The sequence below is a fragment of the Felis catus genome, chromosome A1 (assembly GCF_018350175.1).
Source record: "Felis catus isolate Fca126 chromosome A1, F.catus_Fca126_mat1.0, whole genome shotgun sequence".
Classification (NCBI taxonomy): Eukaryota; Metazoa; Chordata; class Mammalia; order Carnivora; family Felidae; genus Felis; species Felis catus.
Genome location: NC_058368.1, coordinates 157,802,416 through 157,818,630, shown reverse-complemented (window position 1 = coordinate 157,818,630; position 16,215 = coordinate 157,802,416). Strand labels below are relative to the sequence as shown.

Genomic DNA, 16,215 nt, shown 5'->3' with positions numbered 1-16,215 from the left:
GCAGCACTTTCAACAATAGCCAAATTATGGAAAGAGCCTGAATGTCCATCAACTGATGAATGGATAAAGAAATTATGGTTTATATATACAATGGAACACTACTTGGCAATGAGACAGAATGAAATATGGCATTTTGTAGCAATGTGGATGGAACCGGATAGTGTTATGGTAAGTGAAATAAGTCATACAGAGAAAGATAGATAACATATGTTTTCACTCTTATGTGGATCCTGAGAAACTTAACAGAAGAACATGTTGGAGGGGAAGGGGGAAAAAAAAGTTACAGAGAGGGAAGGAGGCAAACCATAAGAAACTCTTAAACACTGAGAATAAACTGAGGATTGATGGGGGGGTGGGAGGGAGGGGGAAAGTGGGTGATGGGCATTGAGGGAGGCACCTGTTGGGATGAGCACTGGGTATTGTATGGAAACCAATTTGACAATAAATTTCATATTAAAAAATAAAATAAAATAAAATAACTAAATATATATATTTTTTAATTATAAACAATGGCATATCAGCTCTTCTTTCTCTGATAAATCATCCTGAACAAGCACATCAGGCAAAGTGTGTTGGGTTTCTCTGCTAGAATAACTGAAATTGTGGTACTTTTATTTCAAATAATTTATTAAACTCAAGGAAGAATCAGAAAAAAAGAATGTCAGATGATCTCATTAAGTAACCAACTAAGCTCTAAAGTATTTAGAAACAAAATGAACCAAATAAGCTAAATCATTTCAGATGACTTACTAATCACAAATATTTTCAATGGCTTAGTTATATCTAAATGATATTTTATTCATTAAGAAATATCTTATTAAACTAAACATTTGATATAGTCAGAAGACCTAGGCTTTCATCCAGACTCTGTCACTAACCAGCTCTATAACTTTAGAAAACACCTCTAACTGCTCTGGGTTTCTTTCTTCTGTAAAATGAAAGGTTGATAATCAAGACAATCTCAAAGGTCCCCTTTCCTCCTCAAAAAATGTTTGCATTAAAAAATTCTATTTTTTATCATAATCATTTTAACATTTACATACCCTGTTCTGCACAGATCAATAAAAGCAATTAATAATAGGTGAGTACTACTGTGCCTGAGGGTGTCTTTTAGCATGTGAGAATAAAAAGCATGAGGAAATAGGGTCACAAGATGGCTGCCACTCACAAGATGACTGCCACAGCTCCAAGCATTACATCTTCAGAAAAAAAGTCTAAAGCAGTTAAGAATAGTAAGGGTAGAGGGGCGCCTGGGTGGCGCGGTCGGTTAAGCGCCCGACTTCAGCCAGGTCACGATCTCACGATCTGTGAGTTTGAGCCCCGCGTCAGGCTCTGGGCTGATGGCTCAGAGCCTGGAGCCTGTTTCCGATTCTGTGTCTCCCTCTCTCTCTGCCCCTCCCCCGTTCATGCTCTGTCTCTCTCTGTCCCAAAAATAAATAAACGTTGAAAAAAAAATTTAAAAAAAGAATAGTAAGGGTAGAGACTCCTTTTATATCTGTGTAAAAACTTTCTGAGCAAATTTCTCCTCAGGTTCCATTAGCCAGGAATGAGTTACAGGCCCATGCCATAGCAACAAAGGAAAACGGGAGAATCAGTATTTAGCATTTTCAGCCTTTGCATGAGAGACAGGCTCTAACAGCACAAAACAAAGAGGAGAAAGAGTTGTTCATTAGGCGACCAGCAAGGTCAGCCAGAGACTCCTTGCTCCACAAGAAGTGACATTAGAACTTTTGTAATAGATTCTAACAGCCCCCTACCATGGTATAGTGAAAGATAAAAATTTAATTGATAACAGTTTTTGTCAGTCATGCTACAACTTTGGTGTGGCCTAGGCAATGCAACTTACTACCTGTATAACCTTGGATAAATTATTTAGCATCTCTAAAGTCCTCAGTTTCCTCATCTATAAAATAGGTATAATACCTCAAATGTTTGTTCTGAGGATTAAATGAGAGAACATGTGTAAAGTACCTGTATAGTTCCTGACATACAGTAGATACAAAATAAATGTTAGTTTTCATTCTCTTTTCCCTTTCCCTAACTTAGCCTTCCACGCTCCCCTTAGAAAGAAATCCTTTAATTGATTTATATTAATTATATGTAATCTAATCTATCTCCCTCTCCTCCTCCACCTCTCCATCCCTTCCCTCCCCTTCACCCATCTCTGTTTCCTAACTACATACTTCTAGAAAAGGAGCTGTGAGTAAACCATTCTTAAAAATGGGTTATAAATGGCCTGTGAGAGTATTTATTTTGATGCCTATCTCCAGGAATAAACTGGACAGACATCTCCCTGGTGAACTTCCTTAGGAAAGGCATTAGGAGACATGGTCACAGTGAGATAAGAAGGCTCTCTGGAATTGCTAATCTACTGATGTTGTCCAGAAAGAATCATTAAGAGGAAATTGATTCATGATGAAAAATAACTAAAGGTGACAGGAGAACTTAGAACCCCGGCTGATATTCACCATTTATGGAAAGTATCCCCCTTTCCCACCTCCCATCACATTAGGATAAAAGGCATTGACACATGTAGCTAGAAGAAACTTTCCTCAATCATGAAAAAATATTTAGAGAGCCCACTACATATAGTGACTAAGCTAGGCAATTCCCCATTTATCTCCCCTGGCCAGTTCCAAATCATTCCCTATCCATACAATGGCTACTTTTGGGTCATGAGACAGGAACAACATGGATGAGATGCACCAAACAGTTTTGAAGGAGGACACTGGAAAAGAAATGTATAGGCCCAGCTCATGAGTGTATAACGGAAGTAGAAGGGGAAAAAGAAAAAACAGAGATTTTCTTGAGGAATGTGATTGTATGTTATGCCTTCCCTTTTATGAGTTCAAGATATATAATTTAGAATTTTGATTTAAACTGAGATTACATATTTTCTGTTGTGATGTAGTTCAAACAATTCACCACATGGGCCATGACATTATATACACTTAAAATATAAAAATGTGATAGTATTTCATTTTCACTGAGCACTTATCCTGTGCCAGGCATATACTATATGCTCTACACACATTTCTTCATTTACTCCTTCATTTATAATGTGCCTAAGACAGGAACACCTATTATCTCCATTTTCTACTGTAAGAAATAGATTTCCAGAACAAGGTCTCTCAGACAGTCACTCTAAATTCCACCTGATACTGCCCCAGCTGGTGCCTTGCCTGTGTATTGCCCAGTTTCCTGTGCTTATCTCTAGGGTCACACTTTACATACTGTTTTGAAATGAGCTTTTAACTGGTCTTTCTTGTCAGCTGGTTTAAGTTTTAGATCCTAAACCTAGTACAACGTAGGAGTTATATAAATACAAAAATACAGATCAAATCAGTGAAAAAATAAACTGGAAAATAGGCTATATAAGAAGTACTAAGTTCAGAAGAAGGGAGGTAACCACCGATTGCAGAGGGTAGGAAAGGCTTTGTGGGTGAGGCAGGGTCTGTGCGAAGCTTGGAAGAGGGAGAGGATTTAAATGTATAGGGAAGATGGGAGAGGATTCTGGGAAGAGAATATTTTAGCAAAGGCCAAATACCTTGAATGTTTTTAGGTACTAATTCTATCTCTCTAAGAGAATATTTTAAATTGTGTAGCTTATTATGCCATAGAACAAATAAACATATTACATTATTTCCGTGTCAGCCAGCCCCTTCTTCTGGACCAAAGGCATGAAATGTCGTTTCTGCTTCATTAAGACCTTTTTCCACGTCAACAATCCATTGAAAGCATAAAATTGCATTGAGGTCAGAAACCCCATGGACAACTTTCATCTAACCATATATACTGCATTCATAAAAAAAAAATTAAGGGAAAAATGGTAAATATTTCAAGATTAAGTAATCAAGTACAGTTTACTACACAAAAAAAGTGAATATGGAATGCCAAATGTAAAACAACAACAAACAAACAAAAAAACCTTAGTGTAAATCAAATAGTGTCCCCAAAATGAGTCTCCCATTTGAAACCCAGGCAAAACCTTTAATTTTTTTTTTCAAAATCTTTTAAACAACTAAAAATGCTGATGTTTAAAAAAGCAAGAAGCCACTTATTCTTAATTTTTATTATTCATACTCAGAACCTTCAAGAAACTAGGATAAGAAATAAAACATAAGAAAATAACTCTTGTTTTACTTTCAGAAATTTTTGTTAAAATGTAATATATATACAGAAGGTGTTCATATTATAAGCATACAGCTCTCTGAACATATGCATGTGATAAATGCCTACCTCAAGAACAAAACATTCAGAGCACTCCAGAGGTTTACCCTTTCCTTTCACTCAGCCTCCCTAAGGATAACCATCTCCTATTTCTAATACCATAGATAAGCTTTCCCTGTTTTTGTATTTTATATACAATGGGTATATAAGTGGGTCATATATCATGTACTATTTTTGGATCTGGATTCCTTTACTTAACAATATATTTGTGAGATTCAACCATTATTGTTGTGGGTAGCTACAGATCATTCATTCTCATTTTTGTCCAGCAATAATTCTCAAAGTGTGATTGATAAATGTAGGTTAAAGTGTGGTCCAAAAGTAAGCAATTTTCATAAATATTGTAACATATAATTTATCCTTTTGCCGTATTGATATTTGTACTGATGGTACAAAAGCAAAAGTGGATAAAAATGCTGGCACCTTAGCATAAATCAAGGCAATGACACCAAATTGTACTAAACATTATCCTATCATTGTTCAACACCATGCACCACCAGTAAACAAAAACATAAAACAAAAAAATGACAACTGTATTTAATAACTTCTTTAGTAAAAAAAAAATACTAATTACATTAGCTCTCAACCCTTGAGTACATGTCTTTTTAATATTCTGTGTGATGTAAAGTATGCATAAAGTACTTCTACATAAAGTACAATGGATGAAAAAAACTCATTAGGAAAAGCAATGTGAGTTGCAAGCTAAACTAGTCACTTTTGTCATGGAACACAAATTTACTAGAAAGAATGACTGACAGGAAAACAATGGTTATTGAATCTGAGTATTTAGCAGACATTTTCTCAAAAATAAATGAAAGGAACCCTTAACTTTAGGGAAAACTACTGGTAGTAATTTATGTCAATGACAAAACTTCAACTTTTTAAACAAAAATTATGGTTTGTACAACATGTCCACCACCATGAATTTGACAGCTTCACAACATTTAAATACTTTACTATATGTGATTTTTGAAATATTATATAAGGAAATATGTAAGCATTTGAAGGCTCTGCATAAGTCAGTGAACCAATGTTTTCTGAATAATGAATGCCTAATACAAATCATGCATTAGTACAAGATTAATTCAAAGTCCAGGACAGACCAATGGATTTAACATATCAGACTATCAAATGTTCGTTGATATGATTTCAGTATCCACATTACAATTAACCTTTAAGGAACTACCACTTGTCAAGTTTTAATGTAGTATCAAAGAAAGATATCCACATGTATTTGAAAGGAAGAAAGAAAGAAAGAAAGAAAGAAAGAAAGAAAGAAAGAAAGAAAGAAAGAAATTATCTATCTATGTGAGACTGTATCTTCTTCATATACTTTAAGTAAAATATATAACAATAGATCAAATGGAGAAGCAGAGATTAGAAACCAGCTATTTTCTCATAACCCAGTTGTAAATAGATTGCAAAATGTAAAATAACACCTCTGTTCTCATTAATTTTTTTGTGCAAAATAAAGTACTTTTTATTAAAAAAATAGCTATTTATGTTACCATGCAATGTGTTTAGTGTTGTTAGCTTTAAATAATTTTATAATAAATAGTCTTTAAATTTCTCACTTTTAAATCACAATGTGGTAAACATGAATAGCTATAATCCACATAATCAAAAGCTCTTTAAAGTCCTCAATAATTTTTAAGCACATAAAGTGTCCTCAGATCAAAAAGTTTGAGAACTTCTGCTATACAGTATTCCACTGTAAGCAGAGGTTTAATTTTAACAGTAATTTCTGGGAATATTCTTGAGATAGTATATATTTAGCTTAATTTCCTCATCTGGCCTTTCTACTTGTGGTTTCTTCTTCTCTCCAACCCTTCTTACACTGGGCCAATCAGATCATTCGCCAGTCCAGTACTTACAGCGGCTGTTACATCAGGTGCATTTTCTTCCTCCTGGCAGGAATATCCCAGAAGACTTTACCAAGAATGTAGGACTGTGCTGTGGCTTTAAGGATTTAGCCAGAAGGAGGTCAGAGGAGGACAGAGCAAACTAGAGCAATGTAAGCAAAGGACTTTTTCTTGGATTATGGACATGGTTTCCTGGGCTTCTCAGTTTAACAGCATCTTCTAACACCAAATATAAAACAATTTCCCTGTGTCTCTGCAACACATAACCTAGTTTTATTCTCTTCAAAATGCCTATCACTCCCTGCCTTTTTTTCTCGGTTTTATTCCTTTATTTTCTTTGCTCCCCATTGCTATTCCCAGAATGAGAGCTTGCAAGATTTTTCTACTTTGTTTACTGTCTGGAACTGTCTCTGGAACACAGTAGATATCTAATATATATTTGTTGAATTGATTAATCCCTATCTCTTCAGAAGCCTTTTTAATTTGCAATTATAAAAGACAAAGAAAAATACCAAGATCTAGAATTCTGTTTTATTTTGTGGGATACTAGTCTTTCCCCCATTTGGGTATATAAGAAAATAATGGCATAAAGTATTTACAAAGTTTCCAGGAGCTATATTTTTACTTTAAATATTGCCTCTCCTTTTCTTGATCTCATCCCATTATTCCTAGCCATATAGACAGTTGCTGCTAAATAACCTCACAACTCGTTGGAAATCTATGACTTAAAAAGAGTGGATTTCCAGCACACTTATTCTAAAGTATTTAAGCTCAATATGTATAGTAATTTATATATTTCATTATAATTTATATTCTCCATTCTGATTGCTAAATGTTTTCAACTTATGAGAATTTTAACATGTGATCTTGTACAAAAGAGCATACTTCCTGAGAGTGGCTTTTAAGATTTTTGAAACCAGAAGAAAATATTTTTATTTAAATGTTGGCAGTATGCTCAATATGTACCAACATAGAAATTATCCAAGGTATACACACACACACATAAAGTGAGAAGTAGAATAGTATATACATTTTTTTATTTGTATTTTCTTTTTAAAGGAAAAATTTATAGTTCTATAAATGCTTGCATGTGTGCAGACTGGCTTGGACATAAGACAAAAGACAACTGGAGAACATGGTTGCCTCTTGGGAAGGAGATATAAAGGGGGAAAGGGTGGGAGGAGATTGACTTTTTAACATGTCCTTTTTGGTAGCTTTCAAATTTTGTGTACTTATGTTCATCACTTATTTAGAGATTGGCAGAGTCAATTAAAAAACATAACCCAACCAAATGCTGTGTACATGAAACTCACTTCAAATATAATACAGGTAGGTTGAAAGTAAAAGAATAGGAAAAAGATATATCGTGCAAACATTAATCAAAAGAAAGCAGGAATAGCCATTTTAATAACAGATAAAGTAGACCTAAGAACAAAGATTTACCACAGACAATGACATGACATAATGATAAAATGGTCAGTCTACCAGGAGCACAAGGCAGTCCTGGATATGTATAGCACCAAACAACAAAACTACAAAATAACTGAAGCAAAAACTAGTGGAATTGAAAGAAGCAGACAAATCTATAATTATAGAAACTTTAGCATTCCTCTCTCAACAACTGGCAGAAATCAGATAGAAAATCATCAAGGATACAGAAAATTCTATAACACCATCAACCAAAATGTTCCATAAATGAAACAGTCCACCCAACAACAGCAGAACTCACATTCTTTTCAAGAACAATAGAACATACACTGAGAAAGACCATATATAAGGTCACAAAACAACTATCAACACATTTGATAGAATTTAACATAAGACTGTGTTCTCTGACCACAATGGAAGCAAACTAGAAATCAATAACAGAAAAACAATACATTTTTAAACAACTCATGGCTCAAAAAGATGTCTCAAGAGAAATCAAAGATTACATTGAAGTGAATGAATATGAAAGTACAACGTATCAACACTTGTGAGCCACTGTTAAAGCAACGCTGAGAGGAAAATTTATAGTACTAAATGCTTACAATAGAAAAGAGGAAAAGTCTTAAATCAGTAATCTAAGCTTCTACTTGAAGAGCCTAGGAAAAGAAGAAAAAAATAAACCAAAATTAAATAGAAGAAGGAAATTAAAAGAAAAACAGAAATCAACTAAATAAAAATATGATTCGAAGCTGGCAGTGTAGGAGCACACTGAGCTCACCGCATCCTGCGGATCACTTAGATTCCACCCACACCTGCCTAAATAACCCAGAAAATTGCCAGAAGACTAGCAGAATGGATTCTCCGGAGCCAAGCATAGACGAGAGGTCCACGGAAGAGGGTAGGAAGGGCGGAGAGGTGGTGCATGCTACACGGACTGGCGGGAGGGAGCCAGGGCGGAGGGGCAACCTGCCGGCCAAGCAGAGCCCCCGAGTCTGGCTTGCAAAAGCGGAGGGGCTGGACGGAGTGTGTTCAGACAGCAGTGGGACTTAACATCTGGAAGCTTACAAGTTAACAGTTCTGCTCTGAGAGCAGGAGGGCTGGAGTACAACTGGAGGGAGAGTTGTTGAGCCCCAGACAACAGAGCGCAGCTTGGCGGGGAACAAAGGCACTCGCCAGCGCCATCTCCCTCCCCATCCTCCAGCCAAAATCCCAAAGGGAACCAGTTCCTGCCAGGGAACTGGCTTGCACCCTGCAAACACGGAACGCTGTGCTTCTGCGGATCCATCCCTCCAGCGGGTATGACTTCCTCCCGGTGCCACAGGGCCCCTCCCGAAGTGGATCATGGAGGATAAGCAAGCTGAGCCTGCCCCTCCCGTCCCCCATGCACCTTGCGGATCCACCCCAGCTAATACGCCAGATCCCCAGCACCACAAGCCTGGCAGTGTGCAATTAGCCCACACCGGCCACACCACCCCACAGTGAATCCTGCCCCTAGGAGAGGGGAAGAGAAAGTACACACCAGTCTGACTGTGGCCCCAGCGGTGGGCTGGGGGCAGACATCAGGTCTGACTGCGGCCCACCCACCAATGCAAGTTATTCAAGACAGCACAGGGGAAGTGCCCCGTAGCTCCACACCACTCCAGGGACTATCCAAAATGACGAAACGGAAGAATTCCCCTCAAAAAAAACCTCCAGGAAATAACGACAGCTAGCGAACTGATCAAAAACGATTTAAACAATATAACAGAGAGTGAATTTAGAATAATAGTCATAAAATTAATTACTGGGCCTGAAAACAGTATAAAGGACAGCAGAGAATCTATTGCTACAGATCAAGGGACTAAGGAACAGCCAGGAGGAGCTAAAAAATGCTATTAACGATCTGCAAAATAAAATGGAGATGACCACAGCTCAGAATGAGGAGGCAGAGGAGAGAATAGGTGAGCTAGAAGATAAAGTTATGGAAAAATAAGAAGCTGAGAAAAAGAGAGATAAAAAAATCCAGGAGTATGAGGGGAAAATTAGAGAACTAAGTGATGCAATAAAGAGAAATAATCTACGCATAATTGGTATTCCAGAGGAGGAAGAGAGAGGGAAAGGTGCTGAAGGTATACTTGAAGAAATAATAGCTGAGAGCTTCCTGGATCTGAGGAAGGAAAAAGGCATTGAAATCCAGGAGGCACAGAGAACTCCCTTCAGACATAACTTGAATTGATCTTCTGCATGAGATACCATAGTCAAACTGGCAAAATACAAGGATAAAGAGAAAATTCTGAAAGCAGCTAGGGAAAAACGTGCTCTGACATATAAAGGGAGACCTATAAGACTCGTGACCAATCTCTCTACTGAAACTTGGCAGGCCAGAAAGGAATGGCAGGAAATCTTCAATGTGATGAACAGAAAAAAATATGCAGCCGAGAATCCTTTATCCAGCAAGTCTGTCATTTAGAACAGAAGGAGAGATAAAGGTCTTCCCAAACAAACAAAAACTGAAGGAATTTGTCACCACTAAACCAGCCCTACAAGAGAACCTAAGGGGGATCCTGTGAGACAACGTACCAGAGACATCGCTACAAGCATGAAACCTACAGACATCACAATGACTCTAAACCCATATCTTTCTATAATAACACTCAATGTAAATGGACTAAATGCACCAACCAAAAGACATAAGGTATCAGAATGGATAAAAAACCAAGACCCATCTATTTGCTGTCTACAAGAGACTCATTTTAGACCTGAGGACACCTTCAGATTGAAAGTGAGGGGATGGAGAACTATTTATCATGCTACTGGAAGTCAAAGAAAGCTGGAGTAGCCATACTTATATCAGACAAACTAGACTTTAAATTAAAGGCTGTAATAAGAGGTGAAGAAGGGCATTATATAATAATCACAGGGTCTATCCATCAGGAAGAGCTAACAATTATAAATGTCTATGCACCGAATACGTGAGCCCCCAAATATATAAAACAATTACTCACAACATAAGCAACCTTATTGATAAGAATGTGGTAATTGCAGGGGACTTTAACACTCCACTCACAGCAATGGATAGATCATGTAGACACACGGTCAATAAAGAAACAAGGGCCCTGAATGATACATTGGATCAGATGGTCTTGACAGATATATTTAGAACTCTGCATCCCAAAGCAACAGAATATACTTTCTTCTCCAGTGCACATGGCACATTCTCCAAGATAGATCACATTCTGGGTCGCAAAACAGCCCTTCATAAGTATACAAGAATTGAGATCATACCATGCATACTTTCAGACCACAATGCTATGAAGCTTGAAATCAACCACAGAAAAAAGTCTGGAAAACCTCCAAAACCATGGAGGTTAAAGAACACCCTACTAAAGAATGAATGGGTCAACCAGGCAATTAGAGAAGAAATTAAAAAATATATGGAAACAAACGAAAATGAAAATACAACAATCCAAACACTTTGGGATGCAGTGAAGGCAGTCCTGAGAGGAAAATACATTGCAGTCCAGGCCTATCTCAAGAAACACGACAAATCCCAAATACAAAATCTAATAGCACACCTAAAGGAAATAGAAGCAGAACAGCAAAGACACCCCAAACCCAGCAGAAGAAGAGAAATAATAAAGATCAGAGCAGAGATAAACAATATAGAATCTAAAAAAACTGTAGAGCAGATCAATGAAACCAAGAGTTGGTTTTTTGAAAAAATAAACAAAATTGATAAACCTCTAGACATGCTTCTCAAAAAAAAAAAAAGGGAGATGACCCAAATAGATAAAATCATGAATGAAAATGGAATTATTACAACCAATCCCTCAGAAATACAAGCAATTATCAGAGAATACTGTGAAAAATTATATGCCATCAAACTGGACAACCTGGAAGAAATGGACAAATTCCTAAGCACCCACACACTTCCAAAACTCAAACAGGAGGAAATAGAAAATTTGAACAGACCTATAACCAGCGAAGAAATTGAATCAGTCATCAAAAATCTCCCAACAAATGAGTCCAGGACCAGATGGCTTCCCTGGGGAATTCCACCAGACAGTTAAAGCAGAGATAATACCTATCCTTCTCAAGCTGTTCCAAAAAATCGAAAGGGAAGGAAAACTCCCAGACTCATTCTATGAAGCCAGCATGACTTTGATTCCCAAACCAGAGAGAGACCCAGCAAAAAAAAAGGGAACTACAGGCCAATATCCCTGATGAATATGGATGCAAAAATTCTCAATAAGATACTAGCAAATCGAATTCAACAGCATGGAAAAAGAATTATTCACCATGATCAAGTGGGATTGATTCCTGGGATGCAGGGTTGATTCAACATTCGCAAATCAATCAATGTGATACATCACATTAACAAAAGAAAAGATAACCATATGATCTTGTATCAACTGATGCAGAAAAGGCAATTGACAAAATTCAGGATCCTTTCTTAATAAAAACCCTTGAGAAAGTCGGGGTAGAAGGAACATACTTAAACATCATGAAAGTCATTTATGAAAAGCCCACAGCTAATATCATCCTCAATGGGGAAAAATTGAGAGCTTTTTTCCTGAGATCAGGAACACGACAGGGATGTCCACTCTCACCACTGTTGTTTAACAGAGTGTTGGAAGTTCTAGCATCAGCAATTAGACAACAAAAGGAAACCAAAGGCATCAAAATTGGCAAAGATGAAGTCAAGCTTCCACTTTTTGCAGATGACATGATATTATACATGGAAAATCCGATAGACTCCACCAAAAGTCTGCTAGAACTGACACATAAATTCAGCAAAGTCTCAGGATACAAAAATCAATGTACAGAAATCAGTTGCATTCTTATACACTAATAATGAAGCAACAGAAAGACAAATAAAGAAACTGATACTATTCACAATTGCACCAAGAAGCATAAAATACCTAGGAATAAATCTAACCAAAGGTGTACAAGATGTGTATGCTGAAAACTATAGAAAACTTATGAAGGAAATTGAAGAAGATACAAAGAAATGGAAAAACATTCCGTGCTAATGGGTAGGAAGAATATTGTTAAAATGTCAACACTACCCAAAGCTATCTACACATTCAATGCAATCCCAATCAAAACTGCACCAGCATTCTTCTCAAAACTACAACAAGCAATGCTAAAAATCATATGGAACCACAAAAGACCCCGTATAGCCAAAGGAATTTTGAAGAAGAAGACCAAAGCAGGAGGCATCACAATCCCAGACTTTAGCCTCTACTACAAAGCTGTAATCATCAAGACAGCATGGTATTGGCACAAAAACAGGCACATAGACCAATAGATTAGAATAGAAACCCCCCCCTTGGGGCGCCTGGGTGGCGCAGTCGGTTAAGCGTCCGACTTCAGCCAGGTCACGATCTCGCGGTCCGTGAGTTTGAGCCCCGCGTCGGGCTCTGGGCTGATGGCTCAGAGCCTGGAGCCTGTTTCCGATTCTGTGTCTCCCTCTCTCTCTGCCCCTCCCCCGTTCATGCTCTGTCTCTCTCTGTCCCAAAAATAAATAAACGTTGAAAAAAAAAATTTTAGAATAGAAACCCCAGACGACAAATGTATGGTCAACTAATCTTTGACAAAGCAGGAAAGAATATCCAATGGAAAAAAAGACAGTCTCTTTAACAAATGGTGCTGGGAGAACTGGACAGCAACATGCAGAAGATTGAAACTAGACCACTTTCTGACACCATTAACAAACATAAATTCAAAATGGATAAAGGACCTGAATGTGAGACAGGAAACCATCAAAACCCTAGTGGAGAAAGCAGGAAAAGACCTCTCTGACCTCAGCCATAGCAATTTCTTACTTGACACATCCCCAAAGGCAAGGGGATTAAAAGCAAAAATGAACTACTGGGACCTTATGAAGATAAAAAGCTTCTGCACAGCAAAGGAAACAACCAACAAAACTAAAAGGCAACCAACGGAATGGGAAAAGATATTTGCAAATGACATATCGGACAAAGGGCTAGTATCCAGAATCTATAAAGAGCTCACCAAACTCCACACCCGAAAAACAAATAACCTAGTGAAGAAATGGGCAGAAAACATGAATAGACACTTCTCTAAAGAAGACATCCAAATGGCCAACAGGCACATGAAAAGATGCTCAACATCGCTCCTCATCAGGGAAATACAAATCAAAACCACATTCAGATATCACCTCACTCCAGTCAGAGTGGCCAAAATGAACAAATCAGGAGAGTATAGATGCTGGAGAGGATGTGGAGAAACGGGAACCCTCTTGCACTGTTCGTGGGAATGCAAATTGGTGCAGCTGCTCTGGAAAACAGTGTGGAGGTTCCTCAGAAAATTAAAAATAGACCTACCCTATGACCCAGCAATAGCACTGCTAGGAAGTTATCCAAGGAATACAGGAGTACTGATGCATAGGGGCACTTGTACCCCAATGTTTATAGCAGCACTCTCAACAATAGCCAAATTATGGAAAGAGCCTAAATGTCCATCAACTGCTGAATGGATAAAGAAATTGTGGTTTATATACACAATGGAGTACCACGTGGCAATGAGAAAGAATGAAATATGGCCCTTTGTAGCAACGTGGATGGAACTGGAGAGTGTGATGCTAAGTGAAATAAACCATACAGAGAAAGACAGATATCATATGTTTTCACTCTTATGTGGATCCTGAGAAACTTAGCAGAAGGCCATGGGGGAGGGGAAGGGAAAAAAAAGAAAAAAAAGAGGTTAGAGTGGGAGAGAGAGCCAAAGCATAAAAGACTCTTAAAAACTGAGAACAAACTGAGGGTTGATGGGGGGTGGGAGGGAGGGGAGGGTAGGTGTTGGGCATTGAAGAGGGCAGCTTTTGGGATGAGCACTGGGTGTTGTATGGAAACTAATTTGACAATAAATTTCATATAAGAAAAAAAAAATTAAAAATAAATAAACAAATAAATACAAATTTGATTCTCTGAAAAAATCAATAAAATTGACAAATCTCTAACAAGACAGACAAAGGAATAAAAGATAAGCCACATATTACCAATACCAGAAATTTTAAAAGGGATATCATTACAGACCCTGGATAGTACAGGAATACTGTGAATAAGTGGACACACATAATTCTAACAATTTACAAGCAATGGACCAACTGTTTGAAAAGTACAAAGCACCACAACTAACCCACTATAAATAGATAATTTGTATTGTCCAACAATTATTCGGTAAATGGTTATTTCATGATCTAAAGATTCATCACTTAAAAGCTAAAAAAATAATAATAATAATTAAAGCTAAAAAAAAAATCTCCAGTCCTGGGGTGCCTGGGTGGCTCAGTTGGTTAAGTGTCCGACTTCAGCTCAAGTCATGATCTCACAGTCCATGAGTTTGAGCCCCACGTCCAGCTGTGTGCTGAAAGCTCAGAGCCTGGAGCCTGCTTCGGATTCTGTGTCTCCCTCTCTCTGCCCCTCCCCTGCTCATGCTCTGTCTCTCTGTGTCTCAAAAATGGATAAAAACATTAAAAAAAATCACCAGTCCTAGATGTTTTCACTAGAGAATTCTTCCAAATATTTATAGGAGAATTTAAAAACCAATTTTACACAATCTCCCAGAAAACAGAAGAGATGAGAACCCTCTCAAGTAAATTTATGAAGCTAATATTAACCAAATAACACACAATGTGAGTGTAGAAAAGAAAACTACAGGCTAGTATCACCCATGGAAATACATGTAAAAGTCCTTAAGAAAACGTTAGCAATTAGAATTCTGCAATAAATACAATTATATACCATGAAAAAGTAGAGTTTATTCCAAAGATGTAAGGTTAATTCAATATTTGAAAATCAGTGCAATCTGCCATATTAATAGTCTAAAGAAAAAAATTATATGATCATATCATTTGATGAGAAAAAACATTTGAGAAAATTCAACACTCATCCATGAAAGAAACTCTCAGAAACGTAGGAATAGAGAGGAACTTCTTAAACTTGATGAATTTAATATTACACTGAATGATGAAAGGCTAACTGCCTTCCCTCAAAGATTACGAATAAGGCAAAGGGGGCGCCTGGGTGGCTCAGTTGGTTGAGCATCCAACTTCGGCTCAGGTCATGATCTTATGGTTCGTGAGTTCGAGCACCTCATCAGGCCCTTCGCTGACAGCTCAGAGCCTGAAGCCTGCTTCAGATTCTGTGTCCCCCTCTATCTCTGCCTTCCTCTGCTCGCACTGTCTCTCTCAAAAATAAATAAACATTAAAAAAAAATTTAAGATTAAACAAGGAATAAGGCAAAGAAATATGTACTCTTATTCAACATAATAGTGGAAGTTGTAACCATTAAAATAAAGCAAGAAAAGGAATTAAAAGGCATACTGATCACAAGAAAAGATTAATAAGACTATCTCAATTTGCAGATAACATAATTATCTACATAGAAAATTTCAAGAAATTCATAAGAAAAGCTTTAATCATCAAGACAGTATGGTACTGGCACAAGGACACTCACATCAATGGAACAGAATAGAGAACCCAGAAATGGACCCACAAACCCATGGCCAACTAATCTTTGACAAAGCAGGAAAGAATATCCAATGGAATAAAGACAGTCTCTTCAGCAAGTGGTGCTGGGAAAACTGGACAGCAACATGCAGAAGAATGAACCTGGACCACTTTCTTACACCATCCACAAAAATAAACTCAAAATGGATGAAAGACCTCAATGTAAAACAGGAAGCCAT

The 16,215-nt window shown here is 37.4% G+C and overlaps 1 long non-coding RNA gene across 9 annotated transcripts in view; it reads right to left on the bottom strand.

Moving 5' to 3' along the window:
- The window catches only part of LOC111561730, a 414,779-nt gene that overhangs the window by 101,314 nt on the left and 297,250 nt on the right, over positions 1 to 16,215 (bottom strand). For 8 of the 9 annotated variants that reach the window (XR_006583250.1, XR_006583244.1, XR_006583247.1 and 5 more), the window contains one exon: positions 3,639 to 3,795. The exons of the other annotated variant lie outside the window; for it this stretch is intronic. This is a non-coding gene — a long non-coding RNA (uncharacterized LOC111561730). The remainder of the gene's footprint in view (positions 1 to 3,638; positions 3,796 to 16,215) is intronic. 9 annotated transcript variants of the gene reach the window in all.